At 35.0% G+C, this 25,078-nt stretch overlaps 1 protein-coding gene and 1 long non-coding RNA gene across 3 annotated transcripts in view; both read right to left on the reverse strand.

The window, feature by feature from the left end:
• LOC143266068 (uncharacterized) overlaps positions 1-13,767 on the reverse strand; it is a 265,310-nt gene extending 251,543 nt beyond the window's left edge. Inside the window, exon 1 of the long non-coding RNA XR_013041084.1 lies at positions 12,607-13,767. This is a non-coding gene — a long non-coding RNA (uncharacterized LOC143266068). The remainder of the gene's footprint in view (positions 1-12,606) is intronic.
• Positions 1-25,078, reverse strand: part of LOC100882449 (CCR4-NOT transcription complex subunit 6-like twin) — a 620,172-nt gene that overhangs the window by 444,301 nt on the left and 150,793 nt on the right. The window lies entirely within an intron of this gene.

Raw genomic sequence — 25,078 nt, forward strand, 5'->3', positions numbered from 1 at the left:
AATTCCACATTTCTCTTATGCCAAATTTCACAAATTCCAAATTTCTCAAAATCCAAATTTCACAAATTCCAAATTTCACAAATTCCAACTATTTCAAATTTCACATTTCTCAAATTCCAAATTTCACGAATTCCAAATTTCTCAAATTCCAAATTTCTCGAATTCCAAATTTCTCAAATTCCAAATTTCACGAATTCCAAATTTCTCAAATTCCAAATTTCACGAATTCCAAATTTCTCAAATTCCAAATTTCTCAAATTCCAAATTTCACGAATTCCAAATTTCTCAAATTCAAAATTTCTCAAATTCTAAATCTCCCAAGTCCCAAATCTCCCAAATCCCAAATCTCCCAAGTCCCAAATCTCCCAAGTCCCAAATCTCCCAAGTCCCAAATCTCCCAAGTCCCAAATCTCCCAAGTCCCAAATCTCCCTAATCCCAAATCTCTCAAAATCCTCAACTTCCTAATTCCCAAATCTCCAAAAATCCCCAACTCTCCAAATCCCCAAAACCTCTTTTCTCCTCAACTCCCAAATTCCCCTCCTCCCCTAACTTTCCTACCCATCAATCTTCCAACATCCTATCTTCCTCCATCCCCTCTCTCTCCAAATTCCTCACTTCCCAAATTCTCACACTCCTAACAATCTCCAAACCCCTCATACCATATCCCTATACACGTAATATATCCCTGAACCACGTGCGATGCTATCTTAATCCGTGATAATAAGCCGCATTTTTCTAGACGCGAAGTAAACAAAATGGCAGGTACTTGTACGCGGTCGTTGAACGAGGCGCAGGTTGCACGTGCGCCTCGTGTCACCTGCGGCGCGGTTTTACAGCCGCAAATGGAAACAGCGATGCCGCCGCGGTGAAGAAAGCAGCACTGTTATGTAAGAGATGCGTCAGGCGGCTAACATGGCGGAGAAAGAGAGGGACGACGCTAAAAACAACAAGGATCGATCTAGGCAGAAACGCAAAGACATCAAGCGGTGGCTTCAAGCCAGTTTGACCCTTTAGCTCCGCCGTTGAAAACCTTCTATTTGCAAAACCGATGGTCAACACGTTACGAACCTGAACATTTCGTAACGGAATGCGAGTTTCAGGGGTCAAACATTTATTTATTAGCTGCGTTTTATATACTGCCGTGCTGTGAGATCAACTGGTTTGCCGATTTGACCGTGCATTATTTTGCGCCTTATTGATCGGATTTCACGGGGAGGATTATAAAAAATTACGGCCGCCTTTTTGAATGCTGGATGAAAGGGGATGGTAATGGGGATTGGCGGGAAATGCGAACACTCGAAAAGTGATGTATGGGGTAGAGGGGTTGTATATTTTATGACTCGAAAAATTGAATCGAGAGCTTCGGGATTTGGGGATTTGAGTTAAAAATTTAGCTTCTGAATTTTTTAGGGAATTGTGTATTCGGAAGTTTGGGGCCCGGGGAGATTTGTTTGGTAATGTAGTGAATGGGAAATTGGAAATTTTCAGGTTTGGAAGGTTGAGGATTTTTATACTTTTTAATTTTTTAATTGTTGAGTTTCTAAATTTTTAGATTTTTGCATTATTGGACTCTTGAAGGTTTTAGATTTTTTCATTTCTAAATTTCTGAATTTTTGGATTTCTGAATTTCTGAATTTTTGGATTTCTACAATTTTGGGTTTCTAAGTTTCTGAATTTCAACAATTTTGTGTTCCTAAATTTTTGTCATTCTAAATTTCTATATTTCTAATTTTTTGTATATCAAAATTTGTAAATTTCCAAATTCCAAAATACTAAAATTTATAAAATTAAAAATGTCCAAACTTTAAACTTCTAAATGTCTGAATTTCTCAATTAAAAAATGTTGGCATTAAAAAATAATTAAATTAAAAAATTGAGAAGGTAAAATATTAAAATTTCCCAAACTTCCAAATTAAAAGAATACAAATCCAAAAGTACAAAAAGTAAAAAATACAGTACTCTTCAAAACCTCTGTTACAATCATTTTTCCCCATCTCTCAATTTACACTAAAATCTCAAAAAGTTAAAAAACTCGCCATGTTTGCATGAAATAAATCCTTCTTTTAACGCACCGAAACAATCTGGAAAAAACATTTCTAGTGATCGAAATAAAAAAGAATTTCAAAAACCCGAAAAACTACTCCCGGTGACATATTTTTTTACGCGACGCTCGTTTGAATGAAAGAAAAAAGTATTTCATGTTTTCCAGGTAATAAAAGAGTAATTAATTTGTTAGCAAACCATATAAATGTTAATTGATTGTTTCAGTTAACGTACAAATACCTGGATGCAGTTTTTCGAATGCAAAAAGAGCGTCAGAATCGTTTTCAAAGCAATTGCGAGAAAGGTAATATTTATTTTTTCAATCTGGATGTGACGGTATGTTTCAAATAAATATTTATGGAACACTTTTTCGCTTGTTTTTATGTGTGCTGAAAAAGTTGACGTTGTTAAAATAAATATTAATTTCTTACTCTCGAATGTTTTGTTCAGCATTGTCTTTTTAAGACATGCATCTGTAGTTATAAAACTGGTTTAGAGACGAAGTTTGACTAAATTCAATGTGCAAGTAAGAAAATAGTAGTTTCAGTTGTAGGATCGTCAGTAATGAAAACAGGTAATATAAGTGCTAAAATCATTCATTAGGTTTAAATAATGCTTTTTTAGTACTGATAAATAAATCTGCAATGAAGTTTTGTTAAGAAAAATGTGACAACACACACTTCTCAGAAGATGAATGGGAATGTCTACTATAACTGAGCGATCAGTTACTGAAGAGGTACTATAAACTCTGAGATCGCTCATTAGATACAAATGAAACGTTCGCAGTGCTGATAAATAACTCTACAACAATTTTCTGTTAAGAAAGAAGTGACAACACAAACTACACAAGTAGTTGAATGAAGGTGGCTACTATAACTGAGCGATCAGTTACCGAAGAAGGTACTATAAACTCTAAAATCGCTCATTAGATACAAATGAAACGTTCGTAGTACTGATAAATAACTCTACAACAATATTCTGTTAAGAAAAAAGTGACAACACAAACTACACAAGTAGTTGAATGAAGGTGGCTACTATAACTGAGCGATTAGTTAACGAAGGAGGTACTATAAACTCTAAGATCGCTCATTAGATACAAATGAAACGTTCTTAGTACTGATAAATAACTCTACAACAATGTTCTGTTAAGAAAAAAGTGACAACACAAACTACACAAGTAGTTGAATGAAGGTGGCTACTATAACTGAGCGATTAGTTAACGAAGGAGGTACTATAAACTCTAAGATCGCTCATTAGATACAAATGAAACGTTCTTAGTACTGATAAATAACTCTACAACAATGTTCTGTTAAAAGAAATATAACAACACAAACTTCACAAACAGCTGAATAAAAATATCTACTATAATTGAGCGCTTATTTACCAAGGGAGGTACTATAAATTAAAAAATCGTTTATTATACTCAAACGAAACCTTCTAATTCTTAACTCTACGAAAATTAACTATCACCAACAGTACTACAATATTTTCCATTCGAAATTATAACACTATTTCATATATGGCCGCGCAATGCAGACCCATACCGGAAGGCACACGTTCACGTTACATTATATTAACGGCCGTGTTATAAATATTTATGCATCCACTATACCGAAAGCAGCGACAGTTATAGCACAAAAAATGACAATAAAAATCAACAAGATGGACGTATCAAAGCACTTCCCGCATATTGCCGGTTTCTGTTCGATTTGCAACGCTTCGATGAACAATCTTGGTCGTTTAGGAGTGATCGTTTCGATCGATTCGCAGGTGCGAGGGACGCGCGAGCGATTTCCTCGCGTAATCGTGCAATCAGCACGCCGCGTCTTATTTATGCAACCATAAGCGTTCTATTCGCGAATGCACCGGCGACTAACAAGTATGCGAACGCGTATAGTCATATGCAAATAGAATGTACAATGATTTCTACAAAGTAACAACGGATGAAGCTTATTGGGATAGGTTACCGGGGTACGCTCGCGTTATATTGCCAAATATGACTTTCACTAATTTTTGTGCCCTGGGATTACTACAAACTTATATTCTTTTTTTATTTATGGTAGGAGCAATTCTGACGTTCATTGAACTTTAGGGTATCTGATTCGCAAATTTTGAAAATTTTGAAAATTTTAAATTGTAAAATGATGATATTAGAATGTTATGAAACTATAAATAATGAAATTTTGCAATACTGAAGCTCTAAAATTAAAAAGTTCTCCAATTCTGCAATTTTAAAACTCTAAAATCATAAGGCTCCAAGTCTCTAAAACTCTAAAACTCCAAATCTTTGAAACTCTAAAACTTTAAATCTCCAAAACTCTGGAACTCTAAAACTCTAAATTTCCAAACCTCCAAATCTTTACAACTCTAAAATTCTAAAACTCTAATACTCTAAAACTCTAAAACTCTAAAACTCTAAAACTCCAAAACTCTAAAACTCTAAAACTATAAAACTCAGGAACTCTAAAACTCTAAATTTCCAAAGCTCCAAATCTTTAAAACTCTAAAATTCTAAAACTCTAAAACTCTAAAACTCTAAAACTCTGAAACTCTAAAACTCTAAATCCCCAAATTTCACAAACTCCAAAACTCTAGAATTCTAAAACTCTAAATTTCCAAACCTCCAAATCTTTAAAACTCTAAAACTATAAAACTCTAAAACTCTAAATTTCCAAACCTCCAAAACTCTAAAACTCTAAAACTCTAAAACTCTAAAACTCTAAAACTCTAAAACTCTAAAACTCTAAAACTCTAAAACTCTGAAACTCTGAAACTCTAAAACTCTAAAACTCTATAACTCTAAAACTCTATAACTCTATAACTCTAAAACTTCAAAACTCTAAAACTCCAAATCTCTAAAACTCCAAATCACTAAAACTCTCAAGTTCCAAAATCCACCAATCCTCAAATTTCGAAATTTCCCCAACATTAAAATATTCCGCATTCTACACATCCCATATATCGCCATTTCCACCAATCCTTCACGAATCCCCAAAATTTACGACCGCGCTATACATCACCCTACGCATTGCCCGCGTCAAATAAATCACCATAATCACGAACATGATAGATCTACCCTACGCTGTTTACTTCTGAGACCTCGTTTCGTCGATTCAGTTAATCATTCATGTTATTTACAACGAAGTAAAACATTTCTTCGCGCGAATACATTGAAAGTTCGGAAGATTCATTGCTCTAGAACCAATAGGTATCACGCGACGGAAGCCGTGAATTATCCGGAAGGACATTAACGAAAGACTGTCCTTAATGTACATTTGCTGAACACGCGTTTTCACCAAACTTTCCCAGTGTCTTATCATTTTTCCCAGCGATATGCTCCGAGGTAATAAATAACGTTCCACGTGACGCCCATGAGAGTCGGGACGATGTCACGGTGTACATGATGGCGGGAAACAAGTTACCGTAAATTACGAAGTTGAACGCCTTTCGCGATATCTTCTTGGGTTTATTGACGGTGTCTGTGTATGGTACAGTCAAAAGTAAAATCTGTAGTGGTTTTTGAGAAAATATGGGAAATAATGAAAATGAAATTCAACATTTAGTTATTTACGAGTCAAGGGAGATAGAATTTTGGTAACTTCACGATTTGAAGATGTAGGAATATGAGAATCTAGGGAATTTTGGAATGGGACAATTTTGGGATATATATATTTGAGGTGTGGAAGAATGAAGAGGTTAATTTAGGGATGTAGGTATATGAAGAGTACAATATACGGAAATCTAGGGATATTTGAAATTAGAAACACAAGAATCTAGGGATATTGGAATTTAGAAATATGGGAATCTAGGGATATTGGAAATTAGAAACACAAGAATCTAGGGATATTGGAATTTAGAAATATGGGAGTCTAGGAATATTGGAGTTTAAGAATACAAGGCAACTAGGGATATTAAAATTTAGGAATGAGGAAATCTAGGGATATTGGCATTTAGGAAAAGGGGAAGCTAGGGATATTGGAATTTAGGAATGAGGAAATCTAGGGATATTGGCATTTAGGAAACTAAGAACCTAGGAATATTGGAATTTAGGAATATGGGAATCTAGGAATATTAAAATTTAGGAATGAGGAAATCTAGGGATATTGGCATTTTGGAAACTGGGAACCTAGGAATATTGGAATTTTGGAATATGGGAATCTAGGGATATTGGAATTTAGGAATATGAAAATCTAGAGATATTGGAATTTAAGAATACCAGAGTCTAGGGATATTGGAGTTTAAAAATATGGAGCATCTAGGGATATTGAAATTTAGGGGTACGAGAGTCTAGGGATATTAGAACTTATAAATGTGGGATATCTAGGGATATTCAAATTTAGGAGTATGGAAGTCTAGGGATATCAAAATTCAAGAACACAGCAATCTAGGGAAACTTAACAAAAAGGGAATATGGAAATATGGAAATCTAGGGATGTTGGCACTGCGGAATATGCAAATCTAGGGATATTGGAATTTGAAAAAATTAAAAAATTTGAGAATTTTGCGAATCTTGAAAACTGAGAATTTTTAGAATTTAAGATATTTAAGAATTTTGGGAAATTTGAGAGATCAGAAATATTTGAGAAAGAAAAGTTTGAGAAATTTGAGATACTTGAGAAATTTGAGATACTTGAGAAATTTAAGAAATTTGAGAAACTGAAGGATTTTGAAAAACTGAAAATTTTGAGAAACTGAGAAATTTGAGAAATTGTGAAATTTGAGAAATTGTGAAATTTAAGAAATTGTGAAATTTGAGAAATTGTGAAATTTGAGAAATTGTGAAATTTGAGAAATTTGAGAAATTGAGAAATTTGAGAAATTTGAGAAATTTGAGAAATTGTGAAATTTGAGAATATGAAAAATTTGAGAAAATGAGAAATTTGAGAAATTTGCAAAATTTGAAAAGTTTGAGAAATCTGAGACATTTGAAAAATTAGGAAAATCTGCAAAATTTGTGAAACTCGACAAGTTTGAGAAATTTGAAAAATTTGCAAAATCGAAAATTCACAATTAAAGCTTTTCCAATTTTGTAAACCGGAACATATGGTAATACAGATATTACCATATGTAGCTATTCACTGATTCCAAAATCACAGAACCTAAAACTTCGATATCCGCAAACTACAAAATTGCAAAATCCCCAACCTACATTACCGAATCAGCAAATTCGAAAGTTAGAAAACCCAAGAATCCGAACTAAAAGCACTGCTACAAAAATATTCAAATTTACATACGTATCCTTATTTACATATGTGTCTACATTGCACTATCGCCACGTATCCCGGGGCCACGGGAACCATGGTTGAATAGGGTTTGACGTATATACCCCGTGGCGATATCCCCCTTAAACGAATATGCAATCTCGCCGCTTGAGCGCCAATTAACGTTTCAAATATTTGCAAATCTTAGATTCTATGTAAACGCCGGAATTCTGAAATTGTGTGGAACTGATCGAATCGAATTTAATTCGCTTTATTATGTATTCAAACGTCGCTGAAATTGAAATGTATCGGTGAAGGGACAACGAGATTAATTTTAGATTTCTATTAATTCCGGACCAAGCTGCGACTGAACGCAGAGACACATAATCGAAATCATTTTCTTCCCCGGTAAAAAAGTTATGAAACATCTCGCGAAGAGTACAGTGACATGTTTTATCTTCTCGACTGATTTATGGTTCTCCGAGTAAACTTTCGACGTTGTCTATGAAAATCCAACAACCTTTCGTCTCGTTACGATTTAATAGAATTTTTTATTTATGTTCTCTGATTTCGTGTCTTCTTTATCGATTCTGTTCGGAAATTTTATTATGAACATGTAACTTAATAATAAAAATAAGTAAAAATGTAAATACATCTATATAAAATGTAAATTATAAATTATGCTAAAAATTATAAATATAAATTACATTAATTAAAATTGTGAACAAAAAATATTTGTTTTGACGAATTTTAACAAAAGCATCTTAATAAATTCTGTTACTTAAACAAGAAAATTTGTAAATCAGTCAAACAAATAATCTACTAATTTTAATTTTAAAAAATATTTACAATAATTATGTAACTAAAATTTTATTACATGTACTAATTATTTTTTCAATGTCTAACAAAAATTACAAATAAATTGCAATAAAGAAGATGCAACTGATTTTAATGTTAAAAAATTAATATAATAATTATGTAACAAAATTTTATTGCATGTACTAATTATTTCTCCAATGTCCAATAAAAATTGCAAATAAATTGCAATAAAGAAGATGCAACTGATTTTAATGTTAAAAAATTAATATAATAATTATGTAACAAAATTTTATTGCATGCACTAATTATTTCTCCAATGTCCAATAAAAATTTCAAATAAATTGCAATAAAAAAGAAACAACTAATTTTAATGTTAAAAAATTAATATAATAATTATGTAACAAAATTTTATTGCATGCACGAATTATTTCTCCAATGTCCAATAAAAATTGCAAATAAATTGCAATAAAAAAGAAACAACTAATTTTAATGTTAAAGAATTAATACAATAATTATGCAACTAAAATTTTATTACAAGTACTAATTATTTTTTCAATATACAACAAAAATTGCAAATAAACTACAATAAAAAAGAAACAACTTTTCAGTCAACTTAATAAAAGTATTATTTTTTTTTTAATATAGTAGAGATGAAAAGTTTTATTGTATAATAAAAATGATAAAAGGAATTCATTTTAGTATAGTGTTTCGTTTGAGTTGGTTTAAAATACGGGTAGAAACAGGTGCACTGAACGAACGAGGTTGTTAGAATTTTAGTAGAATGACCCGCCATTTTGTGCTGCCACTAGCTGTCTGAAAATGGACGCGCAGATGAACAATGCTGATGTAGAACAACACCTTGACGTCATGAAGATAGCGTGCTATATTGATAGAACCCTGGCTTTATTCTCATCCTTCTGTCTTTACGTGCTGAAACTAATATTATCATCAACGTAAACGACGCCTTTTCGTTTTATGGTTCTTTGTGAACGCCTTGACGTCGCCGGTGCGCTGGTTTTATTTAGGTGAGTATTAAGTTATATTGGATTGGAGAATTTGGGAATTTGGGGAGTTGAGAATTTAGGGATTTGGGAATTTAAAATTTGGCATTTTGGAAATTTAGGAATTCAAAAATTTGCAACAGTGGAAATTTGCAACTTTGGGAATTTGTGAATTTGGGGACTTGAGAATTTAGGAATTTGGAAATTATGGAATTTAAAATTTGAAGAATTGGAAACTTAGGTATTTGAGAATTTGAAAATTTAGAGCTTAGGGAAATTGGGAATTTGGAAAGTCCAGAATTTAAAATTTGGAAAATTCGAAACTTTGGAATTTGAAAATTTGGACATCAGGGAATTCAGAAATGGAGAAATTTGAACGTTTGAAAACTTGAAAATTTGGAAATTTAGAAATTACAAGATTTCAAACATGACAGGTTCGAAATTTACAAATACACAAAACCCTAAATCAAAACATTTTCAGCTGCAACAATTCAAAAATTTATAAACGTAAAAATTTATAAATGTACTCTGAATATTTCAAACTTAAAAATTTGGAAATAAACGCGAAACTATCTGCACTGACATAATTCCAAATCAATAACTCATCGAAATGACGACATCCCAAATAAAATTGCAACTGCAAAAAGCGCAAGCAATAAATATGAGTTTCCCAGAAACGACAATTCACGTACGACCAATAATTTCCAAAGAGAAATAACTATAACTGTACCTAACAATTGCAAACGTTTCATTTCTGCTGGAAAACGAACTGCAGCGATATAAAAGTAGTAATAAGAATTGCATACTGGCGCAATAATGATAGATTCATGCAAAAGCACAAATAAAAGTAAGAAGCTAAAAAGCAACTTTTCTTCTTCTTTCCGTAAATAGATCGAACTGGAACAAAAAGGTTGACACTGTTCACGTAGCGTCGTAACGATTTATCGATAGTAGAACAACGGATACGAGAAGAACGAACGCATCGAGCACGTACGTTCGCGGTCTTAATTACAATTTAAACGGTAATTATGTTCCTGGTAGAATCACAATTCCACTCGCGAACTGCTGCATCGTTACTGTGGTTTGTTTCCACGCAATACCGATGTCAACCCACGAGTTGGCGCGTGAAGATTGGTCAGAATAGAAAAATGGACGCCTTTTCGGTATATTGGCTCTCGCACACCAATTAGGCCAAAGACGGTCGGCAAACGTCTCGAGAGTGAGATAGTGCGAATTGCGTTCAGCAGTTATTGTCATTATTCTTATTTGCCGAAATGTAACTGGAAGTGTTCACGGTGGGTTAGGTGGAGCGAGAGGCTTCTTTTACTCTGGCTCGACCTACGCGCCAATTCCTGGCTTGTCTACAGTAGAGACTGTGATGATCCAAGGGAACGTAGGGATTCTGGAAGCTAGGAAATATGGCGATTCCGAGGACTGTGAGAATCTAGGGAATTTAGGAACTGTAGAGAATATGGGGATGTGACCTAGGGATCCAGGGACTGTGGACTGTGGAGATCCTAGCGAACTTAGAGGCATTGGAGACTGAAACTATGGATACGGAATCTGGGAGTCTTAGGAACCATGAAGACTCTAGGGACCATGGATCTAACCTAACCTATAGGTAACCTAGTCTATAGTTCCCTGAGAGTTTTTTCGAGAGTGTGAAGTTGTCATTCAGCAGTTCTTATTTGCCGAAATGTAAGTATTCACAGAATATGTGGAGCGACTTCTTTTACTCTGGGTCGATGACGCGCCAGGTCGTGGGTTGACATCTGTATTGACATTATTTGCAGCCGTTTCTTAGAACTCGTTACTACGCTTCCTGTAATATCTGTATCAAGAAATTCCTTCGGATTTTTATTTCAGACTTCAAAACTTCAGAGAACGCATTTGCAGTGAGTTGTAGCAGTATTACGATATACGCTCCATTTGAATTGACCTACTTATATATCTTCAAAAATGATGCAAAGTATCTTAGACAAAAGTTACGTCATTTGAAAGGTCAAAGGTAATGTCTTTCTTCTGTAGAAGGCTATATTCAATTCTTTAAATGGAGTTACACATTCTCTGTCTACAGCTATTCTCTACGTAAACGTATTAGTGATGTAAGGATATTAGGTTACTTATGACAAAAAATCATTTGCGTGTTTTTATTTAAGTATCGAAGTACCATTTCCAAGTAGGTAACCTGACACCTTAAGTTCGGATGTAAACAAACGTTTGGGTGAGATGGGTATCGAATTTCCACCAAGATTATCAGGTCTCACGCCCATAGGTTTTTTTCTATGGGAACATTTGAAGAATGTTTACGAAAAAATGTTACATCGAGTGATATGAAAGAGTTGTACAGAGTATATAAGAGTTATATACATACAGGGTGTCCAAAACATGTACTTGTGTAATACTTGCACATGTTATGTGTAATATTTGCACCATAATCTTCTCCTTGAACCATGTAACTTTTGTCTAAAGTATTTGTTATATCATAAATATTTTCTTAAGACATACTTCATCGAATTATGCGTTCTACATACTCTTTACATGTATCGAAAGAATTTTATCATAAGTTAGATCATCTTTTTGTCGTCCTCCATTACATTGCTACATTAGAAGTGAGTCATGACTCACTCGAACATGTTCATTGTGTTCTAACACTTCGATGATGCAGCATATGTCGAATGAATACTGGATAATTCGATGAACGATAAAAAAGTAGCTATCATAAGTTGTCACGAGTGTATTTCACGGCTTTAATTCGATTCTATGGACGTCTATCGATTCCTCGTCACGAAAGCATCCGACGATTGAGCAATCTTTAGTCCTTTTGAATATTATCATTTTTTAAGTACGTACCGAGGGAACATATATACAGAATGTTTCAGAAGTAATTGCACATATACAGGGCGATTCACAAAAGACAGAACACCTCAATATTTTTGATGAATTTAAATTAAACTTAAATTTAATTAAAGCAGTATTCATGTGAGATGTAAAGTCAGGTGTTAAAATATACAGTGATATTTTAACCTTGATAAAAATATACAGGGTGTTTCAAAAATTGAAATTGTATTAATATTCGGATTAAATGAAATGCAGTAATATTATTTTAGTTAAATTAAATACCTAAATATTATAATACTATTAAAGCTGAAAGAAATGTTAAAATATTGCAATACCATTTCAATTGAGTTAAATATAGCAAAATTGTAATAATACCTACAATAAAATAAAATGGAGGCAACAATATATGAATTAAATCAAATACTGAAATATTATATCAACGCATTATTTAATCACTGAAACAATAAATTAAAATTTCAACTAAAAGTATTATAAAACATTAATTAAATGTAACCTTACACGTTCGATAAACGCATATAAATTTATCAATTCTATAAATCCAATCTTTTTACGAAAGAAGCAAATAAATAGATGACGCGAATAAAAACTGAATCGACAGGAATACGTTTCGCAAATATCAGTTGAGAAAAACGTTCGCAATGTATTTATTTAACAATCCATGAACACGGCTTCAACTTACCGTAACGGAGCAATCGATGAAACGGAAGAGAAACAGAATCGCGAAGAAAACAACGGTGCAAAAAGTAGCAGGAGATAACTGCAGCCACTTACCTGGAACAATATAAAAACAATTACATTAGATTTTCATCTATACAGAGCCGTTAATTGCTTGAGACAAACAAGGAAACTGGAGGCAGGTTTCGCTAATTACTGCACGAAGTCGCACGCTTATGAAAGACAAATTAAATCTCGGAATCCTCTGATTCTTTTAATCGTTTGCGACCAAAAAAGACGATATTGCGTCATAGGGGTGTAATAACAAACTGTGAGAGATGTCAGAAGATTGACGTTTACCGTTTAAGCACTTTAGTGCAGGGTTCTGTTATTTAAAAGGAGCAAAAAGCTGAGGCACGTGTGTACTGGGTGTAACGATAATATGTGAGAGTTGTGCGTTGAAGGTGGAAATTTAGGGATTTGGGGATTTTTGAGAAGAGGGGATTTTGGGATTTTGGTATTTGAGGTGTTGGAGTTTTGGAATTTTGGAAATTAGGACTTTAGGAATTTAGGTAGCAGGGATTTAGGGATTTGGAGATTTGGTGGTTTGGAAATTTAGGGATTTGGAGATTTGGTGATTTGGAAACTTAGGGATTTGGAGATTTGGAGATTTGGTGATTTGGAAATTTAGGGATTTGGAGATTTGGTGATATGAAAATTTAGGGATTTGGAGATTTGGTGATTGGGAAATTTAGGGATTTGGAGATTTGGTGATTTGGAAACTTAGGGATTTGGAGATTTGGTGATTTGGAAACTTAGGGATTTGGAGATTTGGTGATTTCGAAAGTTAGGGATTTGGAGATTTGGTGATTTGGAAATTTAGGGATTTGGAGATTTGGTGATTTGGAAATTTAGGGATATGAAGGTTTAGTAATTTACAGATTTGGGCTCTTAGGAATTTGGGGACTTAAGTATGTGGATTTGAGAATTTCAAGATTTAAGGAATTAATGTTTGAGAATCTTACAATATTATTTTCCTAAACGTCCACCTATCATTCTGAAAGAATCACAGTCCAAGCAATGACCGTAAAAGAAATATACGTTAAAACGTCTAAATAAGAGAAATCAAAACAAAGAATAGGATAAACGGTACGCCGTCATCTCTATGATCCTTCTGGGTGGACAAACAAGCGAAACAACAAGCACCGTCGAGCTACGAAGATGGATCATCACGAAGAGGAGCCTCAGCTGTAGGCCATCTCCCGTAGGAGTTTCAGGCTCATATCGTGATCGCCACCTATCTGCTAGTTTCGTATCAGCGCTCGTTCCATTTTGTGTCACCCGGTTCAAGCACAGTACAACGAAGATAAATGATAACGTTCTGATTAAGACCTCCGGTTACCTCGTCCTATGCTCTCGTATCGTTTCGTATTTTCCTGTGGTGCAACCAATGTATTATATCTTGATCGTTCGACAGGGAGACACATTTATCCCTGGATACGTTCTTTATATGCTGGGAGAGTTTATGAATTCAAAACGAGACCGAACTGGTTCTGTACCGGGATGAGATACTTGTGTCAATTTGTCAGATAACGCGTGGTAAGGTACCAGTTGCTCATGTACCAGTAGTTGAACAGTTTTTAGAGAGGAGGAATAAGGTTTTTGTACTGTAGGCTACTCATGAGTTGGCGCGTGACTCAAAAGATCTTTACACAGTAAAAGGAACACACACACTTTACACACTGAAAGTTTACTTCCAGTCACATTTAATAGCTGCTGAATGCAATTCGTTATCTCACTCTAGAGAGAATTTTCTGGGAACTCAAGGTTAGGATAGCTAGACCATGGTCCCTAGAGTCTTCATGGTTTCTAAGACTCCCAGATTCCATATCCATAGTTTCAGTCTCCAGTGCCTCTAAGTTCGCTAGGATCTCCACAGTCCACAGTCCCCGGACCCCTAGGTCACATCCCCCCATTCTCTACAGTTCCTGAATTCCCTAGATTCTCACAGTCCTCGGAATCGCCATATTTCCTAGCTTCCAGAATCCCTACGTTCCCTTGGATCATCACAGTCTCTACTGTAGACGAGCCAGGAATTGGCGCGTAGGTCGAGCCAGAGTAAAAGAAGCCACTCGCTCCACCTAACCCACCGTGAACACTTCCAGTTACATTTCGGCAAATAAGAATAATGACAATAACTGCTGAACGCAATTCGCACTATCTCACTCTCGAGACGTTTGCCGACCGTCTTTGGCCTAATTGGTGTGCGAGAGCCAATATACCGAAAAAGGCGTCCATTTTTCTATTCTGACCAATCGGAGCTCTGAACGCGTCAGCCTCACGCGCCAACTTGTGGGTTGGCATCGGTAGATGGTGGAGCTGTAGGGATGAGATGTAGCTATTTGGGAGACTAGGAGCACTGTGGTACATGGATGATTACAAAGTTTGTATACAAAGTTTCATACAAGTTTGAAATAATTAAGTTAAAAATATGAGACAGTATGAAACATCAACGTGATCTTGATTATTTAAGCAAAACTGACCTATTCATCTCAACGATCATCTAGTCTCAATAGTCTATTATCCTTTTATTATTAGCCTGTAATTATTATTATCCTGTAACAAATTAGTAAATAATTTTTAAATAACTTTTTAATACCGAGTGAAAAATAGTAGCCGATCTCAGACAATAAAGAATGCACCCTGCACGCGATAATTATTTCAGCATCACACAAAATATAATGGCCGATTCATAAATTGCAGCAAATTCACAACAAAAGCTGCGAATTGTGAACGGAGATGGTAATTACGAAGCAGACAAATGTTGCAGGTAGCTGTTAACTCAATTTTTCCGCCGTTATATTGAAATCAAAGGCGAATTCAATATTCTAGGATAATTAGCAGACTAATGATCAAGCTCTAATTACCTTTTCCGTCCTGTTAACTCCTTTGCCGCTCGATTAATCCAAGTATTACGATTGACCACGTTGCGAAATACCGTTAGGTACATTGTACGAGATGATAACATTATTTTTTTTTACTAAATATATAATATGTCTCGATACAAAATAAATTAATATAAATTATACAATATATGTTATATAAATACAAATTTATTTCAGGATACTCAAAAAAAAGCCAAATAAAAAAATCGAAAGATTGCTGTTTTTAAATAAATTTAACAAATATCGATTTTGGTTAAGAGTAATTCAATACTTGAAATTGTGTTCTAATTATTAATCGATACAAATGACCGTAATTGTATTTTGGTTATCGATCATCAATACAAACCACCATAATAGTATTTTGGTTATTAATCGACAAATCACCAAAATCGCATTTTAACTATTACTAATCAGTACACGTGACTAAAATTATATTCCAACCATTATTAATCGCTACAAATCGTATTCCAGCTGTTAGTAATCAATACAAACGATCAAAGTCGTAGATCACCACAAATGATCGGAATTGTACCTCGATTACTAGTAATTATTATTGACCAACAGATTTTTAATCCGGTCAGCGATTATTCGAGTTACAATTACAGTAACAAGGGAATGATACAAAAAGTCATCGACCGTCAAAGTGTAATCCATGACCCAATTTTCAGTCTGACTTGCTAGACAAAGAACTGGTGATTTTTAACGTTCACCTTGATCATGCTTCATATATCCAAGTCAGTCGTGGAATTACGCAACGTGGGATGTCCTCGCTTTCGAAAGTAGTAAAAAATATTTTTTATCTCTTGCAATGTCATACTGAAACATCTGTTCGGTATAGCAATATTCTAATCACATGTTCTATTGAAATATTTGTAATATTTTCCATGATTCATAATTTTATTAATCATAACAAAATTAGAGGTAATTTTATTGCAAAGTAACATTGCAGTTTAAACTTATTTTAATAGATATGTAAATAGAATGTGAAATATGAAGAAAAAAGTTTTCTTCAAAAAAGATTAACATAAAATATTAATTGTAAAAACTTCATGGAAGCAAAGGTTATGCATATGTATAATATAATTATTGATATGTAAAATAAAAATTAGCACGGTAGATGAAACATTATTAGCTGAGTGTTAAGTTTATGTAACAATTCAAGGCTACTAAGATCTTGGGAACTGTTTTTTTATTAATCATTCTTGAGAGAGAAAAATTACAAAAACTTACCTCATCAAATTTTAAGTGAAACAAAAAATCAATTGTACTACAAATGTAGATGCTTTAATTAAATTTCCAAAATGCTGACTAAAGCTTAATTGAAATTTCCAAAATTTTAACTAACGATTAATTGAAATTTCTAAAATTTTAACTAAAGCCAGATAAATAAAAAATTCCTCCAAATTTATTTTATTTTTTTCAAACTAACTTAGTGCTTTAATTAAATAAAATTTCTATACCAAATTTCTATTCAAATTTCTTCAAATCTGCTGAAGAAAGTGCGCTACAGCGTTGAGTGCCACTCGGACCAATCACAACGGAGTGCCAACTCGTCGGACGCGCACAAAGTGCGTCACCTTCCGAAATTTATAAACTCTTATAGCGAATAGACTCGCTATCGACATTTATTTCAATTCGTAGCAGAAATCAACACTGTAGAGGCCCGAAGAAAAGCACGGAAGCGAAAAGATGATCTGGTAAAGAGCTCTAAGGATATGAAAAGGAGGAAGACGGAAATGAAAGCTCGAAGATGAAGGCGTGCAGATAAAATCGTTCGCATTGTGGCGCTATGAACCGTAAAACTTCCGTGAAAAATCACCAGGGAACACGTGTGAGAGCACACGCAGGAAAGGAACAATAAGATAATCTGCTAATTAATGTAAATGCGTAATAATACGGTGCGCCGTAGTTTCGTTTGATAAATACGTACGGAGATCCACCTGCTGTTAATAACTGCAAAAAAAAAAGAGGAGCGATCGGAGGTTGCATTGAATTACTTGGCAAAAATTGCTTGGCCGCAGTTGTCGAGGAGATTGCACGTGTAACGATTTCCGCCATGATACTTGATCACTGGCTGTGATCTTTTTACCTGAGATAAAGAGATGATTCGAGGTTGGGACTTCTTAATGGCGGAATTCAATCGTTAATTAACCTTGGAATCAATTTTAGTCGGTTTTCAATTAAATCGATCATATGTGACCGATGATGCGAAGATACGGGAAAAACCGCGAAATTTAAATTGCGGATTATGGGTTTTGTGTGTGAGAGAGATTTTTATGGAATATGTATGTAAAATTTATGTAATATGTACGTAGGTGGTCAAATTTTATTATGAGGTACTATTTTATATATTGATTTTATACACACACATGAGACGTATACGTAACATACATGTAACATATGTACTTCGATGCGTATGTGTAATATGCACATATAACATATGCATACATCATATATATATTATTGATCGTACACTATTTTATTAACTATTGTATATATACGCAAGTAACATATGAATATCATACACGTATGTAACACACACATATGACATATACGTGTAACATATGCAAACATCATATGCATATGTATGTGAATGATGATGCACTATTTTATATATTGTTTTACATACACACATGAAATACATGTGTAACACATACATGTAACATATACTTATGACACACAAGTGTGACATATACATGTAACATATACATACATTATGTACACATGTATATGTTAATGATGATATACTATTTCATTAATTACTTTACACATATTCAAGTAACACATAGATATAATACACATATGTAACATACACGCATGACATGTACATGTAACATATGCAGACATCATGTACATATGCATATGTTAAAAAATGATACACTATTTTATTAATTATTTTATACATATACAAGTAACATATGAATGTAACACATGCTTGTAACATGACGTATGATATGTACATGTAACGTATGCATATGACGTATGCATATAACACATGCACATACATTTACACATAATATATACATTTAACATGTACATATCACACACATATATAATATATGCATATAACATGTGTATATACATATACAAGTAACATATGAATGTAACACATACATGTAACATGACGTATGATATGTACATATAACATATACATATGACGTAGGCATATAACACATGCACATACATTTGCACATAATATATACATTTAACATGTACATATCACACACATAAATAACATATGCATATAACATGTGCATATACATATATAACATATGTCACATATGTTCCACATATGCATAAAATCACTGAAACAGTAAATGAAACATTAAATGACGTCCCAAATGAATGAAACTTTAACTGAAACAGTAAATAAAATCTTCCTACCATTTTTGAATAAAATCCAACAAGCAATCGCTACTTTATACAAAATTGCCTTGTTTTGCAGTTTCTGACAATTTTTCGTATTATTTACGTTTCAAATTTTCTTCCGCGCGTGCCAATTATTAGCACCGATTGTAAATAACAGTTTGAATGATCATAACAGGAATGAAAAAAAAAAAATTGGAAGCGGTATGTAGCGTCGGGTAGCGTAATTGATTTCTCTCGACTAATCCCTGAACAGCTAAATTAATTTCGCCCAGCGACGAATGAACAATTTCCCGGTAAAACTTGTAATTGCGTTACACTCCCGTGAGCGCAATCTAATTTCCAAAAACAACGCGAAATCGTCATTCGCATGAAACAACTCTCCACCTGGCAACCCTCCCCCCGAAACACATTTTCCTTACGGTTCCAAAATTTCATTCGAATAAACTACGGCTGAAAATTTCATTCTCGCGACTGCAATTAACATTCTGTCGCGCGAGCATCATAATAATTCGACGCTGAAATCGGACGTCTGCGATAAACATCAAGTATAATTTGCAAATTATATTTAGCCAAGTGCATTAATTATAACTGAGATTATGAATGTATCGCATGAGCGCTGACCGGTCAATAACGTTCGAAGCGAAGTCAATATGCGACGGAAATAAACATGCACTGCGATGCAATCGTGACCTCTTATGTGCAATGGCAATTTCCATGGTAATTAATGATTGGACGCGTAGTGCAAGAAACAATTTGTAGAATACGTAATTTGGATGCATGAGAGAGGAATTAAAATTAGGGCGAAATATTTTTGGGTTTCATTGGTTCAGAAATTTGGAAATTTTGGGGGTGCGATAGTTTTAGGTTTAGTCACTTTCATACTCTTCAATTTTGTAATTTTTATATTTTCGAATTTTGTGATTTTTATATTTTTAAGTTTTGCAATTTTTATATTTTCAATTTTTGTGATTTTTATATTTTTAAGTTTTGCAATTTTTATATTTTCAATTTTTGTGATTTTTATATTTTTAAGTTTTGCAATTTTTATATTTTCAATTTTTGTGATTTTTATATTTTTAAGTTTTGCAATTTTTATATTTTCTCTTCGCATTTTGTAATTTCTATATCATTAAATTCAGTGCCTCTCACATTTTAAAATTTAGTAATAATTTCTAACTTCAGTGATTTTCACATTTTTTAATTTAGTAATTTTCACATGTACAAATTTAGTAGCTATCCTATTTTTATATATAAATAATAATTGTACAGAAAGTATGTACAAAATAGTACGAAAGTACGTACTTTTAAAAACACATTCTTCTTTCAAAATATATATAATGTATATAATTTTCAAATTTAATAATTTTCATATTTTCAAATTTAATAATTCAAAAATTTGCAAAAATAAAATAGTTATTTGTAATATGTCACAAAATAACAAAAACTATGTAAATTGCTTTCTAGGAAAACGTTTTTCAATTTCTGTATCGAACGTCTATTTTGAAACGTCCTGTAGATGTATTACGAATGGAAATAATTTAGTTGGCCGTGTGTCTGTGCGTCAAATTCGAACTGTGAATCGGCTAGTTGATCGGCACCCATGGAATTCGGCCAATTCGTAGAAGCCAACGAATCGATTCCACGGGCAAATTGCAGCTCGTTTTTCGAACGCGGAATCCGCTGCGGAATGCGATTATTCAATAGCGCGGCTGCGTCGTGCGGAAAGACGCGATGAAGGAAAGCTGACGATTACGTGTGAACCGACCCTATCGTACCAATCGAACGAAAATTAACATATGAATTGCCAAAAGAACATTCTTACTCTTTATATTAATTTAACTCTGCAATTAAATTGTGACTTTATCCTAACAATTATTTTATTTTAGTAGAAATTGATTAATTTTTATAAAAAATAATTTTGGAGGGGTATAGTAATTTTTATAAGAGTTTAAGATTTTTTAAATTGTGGCAATAGCTATATATCATTGATATGTGGTCCAATATCCCTAGATTCCCAGATATCTATGTGTGGAAATCACTAGATTCACTAAATAACTATGTTGGGAAATCCCTAGATTATTCAAATACCCCAATCCTCAAAATGTTACGCTTCAAAATTGCTATGTCTCCAAAATTCCTAAATCCCCAAAAATTCTATCAATAAATCCCTAAATTGCCACGATTAGAAATAACTGTCTCCAAAATCCCTAAATCCCCAAATTTCAATCTCCAAAAATTCTCTCAATAAATCCCTAAATTGCCACGATTAGAAATTACTAAATTTCCTAAAGCTCTGTGTCCCTAAATCCCTGCATCCTTAAATCCCTGTATCCCTAAATCCCTGTATCCTTAAATCCCTGTATCCTTAAATCCCTGTATCCCTAAATCCCGGTATCCCTAAATCCCTGTATCCCTACATCCCTGTATCCCTAAATCCCTGTATCCCTAAATCCCTGTATCCCTAAATTCCTGTACCCCTAAATCCCTGTGTCCCTAAATCCCTGTATTCCTAAATCCCTAAATCCCTGTATCCCTAAATCCCCGTATCCCTAAATCCCTGCGTTCCTAAATCTCTAAATCCTAATCCACTAACTCCACTCTTCAAAAGTTCCCTAAATCTCAATATTCCTAATTCAACACAAATTCTAAACTCTCCAGATATCCCTAGAAATCCCCAAGTACACTTCCCGCTTGAACCGCTATAACATTCTCTAGGGACTTCAGACTTGCTGCCGACTGTAGCCATCGAAAGGTCGAGCATGTTCTTACCTAACACACACTCGCATCAATAGAAATCGCACGATGTTCCTCTGAAAAGAAATACATGCACATTGCGTAAATTCAAGAATTGACTTTTGTGATTCACTGACACTGCACGCGCCCGTTCAACCGGATCCCGTGTAAACATTTTAAAGTTCACTTTCTAAAGTGCATCCATGTAGCCGCTGAACAATGCTGACTTGGTGAGAATATATCTTGCGGTTTTATAAACTAAGGAGATTCGTTTAGAGTGATAAATGAAACACGTAAAACGTGAACAACAGGGATGGTGTTCTGCAGTACCATAGTTGCGCTAACGTTTTTTATGGGTTGGGACCCACTTTCGAAAATGGACACTGTTCATCACTTGCTTTAGTACGTCTATGTAATTTAGGAGCGTGTGGAGATGAAGGAAAGTGGTTGGTTAACTACTTTTGAAAGTGATATGTTGTTAAGTTGAAGGAAATTTATCAAAAAGCAGGTTAAAATTTACACTTCCTAGGAACGTGTAGTGTATCTTAATTTATGGGGAATTTTTAGTGGAAATATATATGATTATGTCAGTGATGAAACGATATTTGAAGAAATGATGTGGTAATGATTGATGTAGCAACGGAAAGGAATGCAATATGTACGCACACAACGTGTAGAAACATTATATATTGGCACACAACGCATGGAAACATAATACATTGGCTCACAACGCATAGGAACATGATAGGTAGACATACAATGCATAGGAACTCAACGCGTAAGAATACAACGCAACAGAACACAACACATTGAAATTTTGCACGTAGGAAATCAAGGCAATGTAACTCAACGCGCTGGAACTCAGCGCTCTGGAACTCAGCGCACTGGAATTTAACGCTCTGGAATTCAACGCATGGGAACTCAGCGCATTGGAATTTAACGCAGTGGAACTCAATTCACTGGAATTTAACGCAATGGAACTCAACGCATGGGAACTCAGCGCACTGGAACTCAACGCAATGAAATTCAATGCAGTGGAACTCAACGCTCTGGAACTCAGCACACTGGAATTCAACGCTCTAGAATTCAGCGCATGGGAACTCAGCGCATTGGAACTCAACGCAATGGAATTTCATGCAGTGGAACTCAACGCTCTGGAACTGAGCGCACTGGAATTCAACGCATGGGAACTCAGCGCATTGGAATTTAACGCAGTGGAACTCAATTCACTGGAATTTAACGCAATGGAACTCAACGCACCGGAATTCAGCGCACTGGAACTCAACGCAATGGAATTTAATGCAGTGGAACTCAACGCTCTGGAACTCAGCGCACTGGAATTCAACGCTCTAGAATTCAACGCATGGGAACTCAACGCAATGGAATTTCATGCAGTGGAACTCAACGCTCTGAAACTCAGCGCACTGGAATTCAACGCATGGGAACTTAGCGCATTGGAATTTAACGCAGTGGAACTCAATTCACTGGAATTTAACGCAATGGAACTCAACGCACCGGAACTCAACGCATGGGAACTCAGCGCACTGGAACTCAACGCAATGGAATTTGACGCACTGGAACTCAACGCATCGGAATTCAGCGCAATAGAGTTCAACGCATCGGAACTCAGCGCACCTGAACTCAACACATTGGAACTTGCGACATTGGAACTCAACGCACTAGAACTCAACGCATCAAAGCTCAGCGCATTGAAACTCAGCGCACTGAAACTCAACGCAGTGTAGTAGTACGAATAACATAAAACTGCGTAGCAAAATAACAAATGATAAGTGCAGCAGTGTACATTGCGATATAACACGTGACAATACAGACCGTGGCAACAAAACAAGCGGCAATATAACGCCTATCGCACATATGGCGACAAAATATCTACCCATTTAATTGGCCAATGTCCAGGAACATTTCGTCCGCCAGTTAATCGACCCATTCACCGATCCAAACGGTTACCAAACATCCCAGAGGAGAACACGTGCGTTTTCGAGTAACGGTAGATGGTAACACGCGTTCTAATGCCGGCGGTCGTAAACCTTTTGGTCCGCTGGTGGCAAAGTGCATTCTACGTTACGTTGCGTCAAAACGCGGTTTCCTGTTGCACGTTTAACCTCGTTTCGCAGATGCTCTCTCTCGTTAGCCGGCGAAGGAGGTCGCGAAAAATGGATTAGCTAGAATGCAGCCAACAGCCACGAGCGCGCTAGCGAGCCTAACAGACGGTGAGAAAAGTGCAAGAGTGAAGGGGAGATCCCACCATAAGCACATATTTCCTATTTATAAACCGTGAGTGGAGTTCCAGCTTACGAAAGCTCGGTAAGTGTACGTGAGAGAACGCCTTCGGATCATCCTCCTTCTTCTTCGCCTCTAAGCCCGCTGATTCTTCTTTATTTTCAAACTTCCAGCGATTTAGCCGCGGAATAAAATCACGAAACATCGTCTTGGTTCTGTAAATTACCGCTGGGGAACGTTCCTTGCGAGAAATCGAGAAGAATCGTGTTTCTGTAGAACTCTCGCTATATTGCCGCTCGTCATGTTATACCTCAAACACGTTCTTTCACTATCAATTTCAGATACACAATGAATTACTGGATATTCTTTGAACGTTCAAGAAGAATCGTGCTCCTGTAGAACTCTCGCTATATTGCCGCTCGTCATGTTATACCTCAAACACGTTCTTTCACTATCAATTTCAGATACACAATGAATTACTGGATATTCTTTGAACGTTCAAGAAGAATCGTGCTCCTGTAGAACTCTCGCTATATTGCCGCTCGTCATGTTATACCTCAAACACGTTCTTTCACTATCAATTTCAGATACACAATGAATTACTGGATATTCTTTGAACGTTCAAGAAGAATCGTGCTCCTGTAGAACTCTCGCTATATTGCCGCTCGTCATGTTACATCTTAAATATATTCTTTCACTACCAATTTTATATACAGATTGAAATATTGGATATTCTTTGAACGTTCAAGAAGAATCGTGCTCCTGTAGAACTCTCGTTATATTGCCGCTCGTCATGTTACATCTTAAATATATTCTTTCACTACCAATTTTATATAGAGAGTGAAATATTGGATATTCCTTGAACGTTCAAGAACAATCGTGCTCCTGCAGAACTCTCGTTATATTGCCGCTCTCTATGTAACATCTCAAATACATTTCACTATCAACGTGAACCGATAAAACCAAGTAGCCATCGACTAATGTCGCTTAGAAATGACGAAAACAAGCCGCAATAAAAAGGGACGTATTCTCGTGTTTCTTTTTCATTGTTCTCAGGCGATTTTATTGCACAATACGAAGAGTCGGCGATGCAAGTTAACCGGCACCGAAAGGAAACCGTTACCGGTACGCGTTATTCGCAAATTGCCCAACGAGTCCATTAATGTTTAATGGACAGTAACGAAGATCCATCGGGACGATCGCGTGTGC

Source organism: Megachile rotundata, chromosome 16, assembly GCF_050947335.1.
Source record: "Megachile rotundata isolate GNS110a chromosome 16, iyMegRotu1, whole genome shotgun sequence".
In the NCBI taxonomy this organism is placed as follows: domain Eukaryota; kingdom Metazoa; phylum Arthropoda; class Insecta; order Hymenoptera; family Megachilidae; genus Megachile; species Megachile rotundata.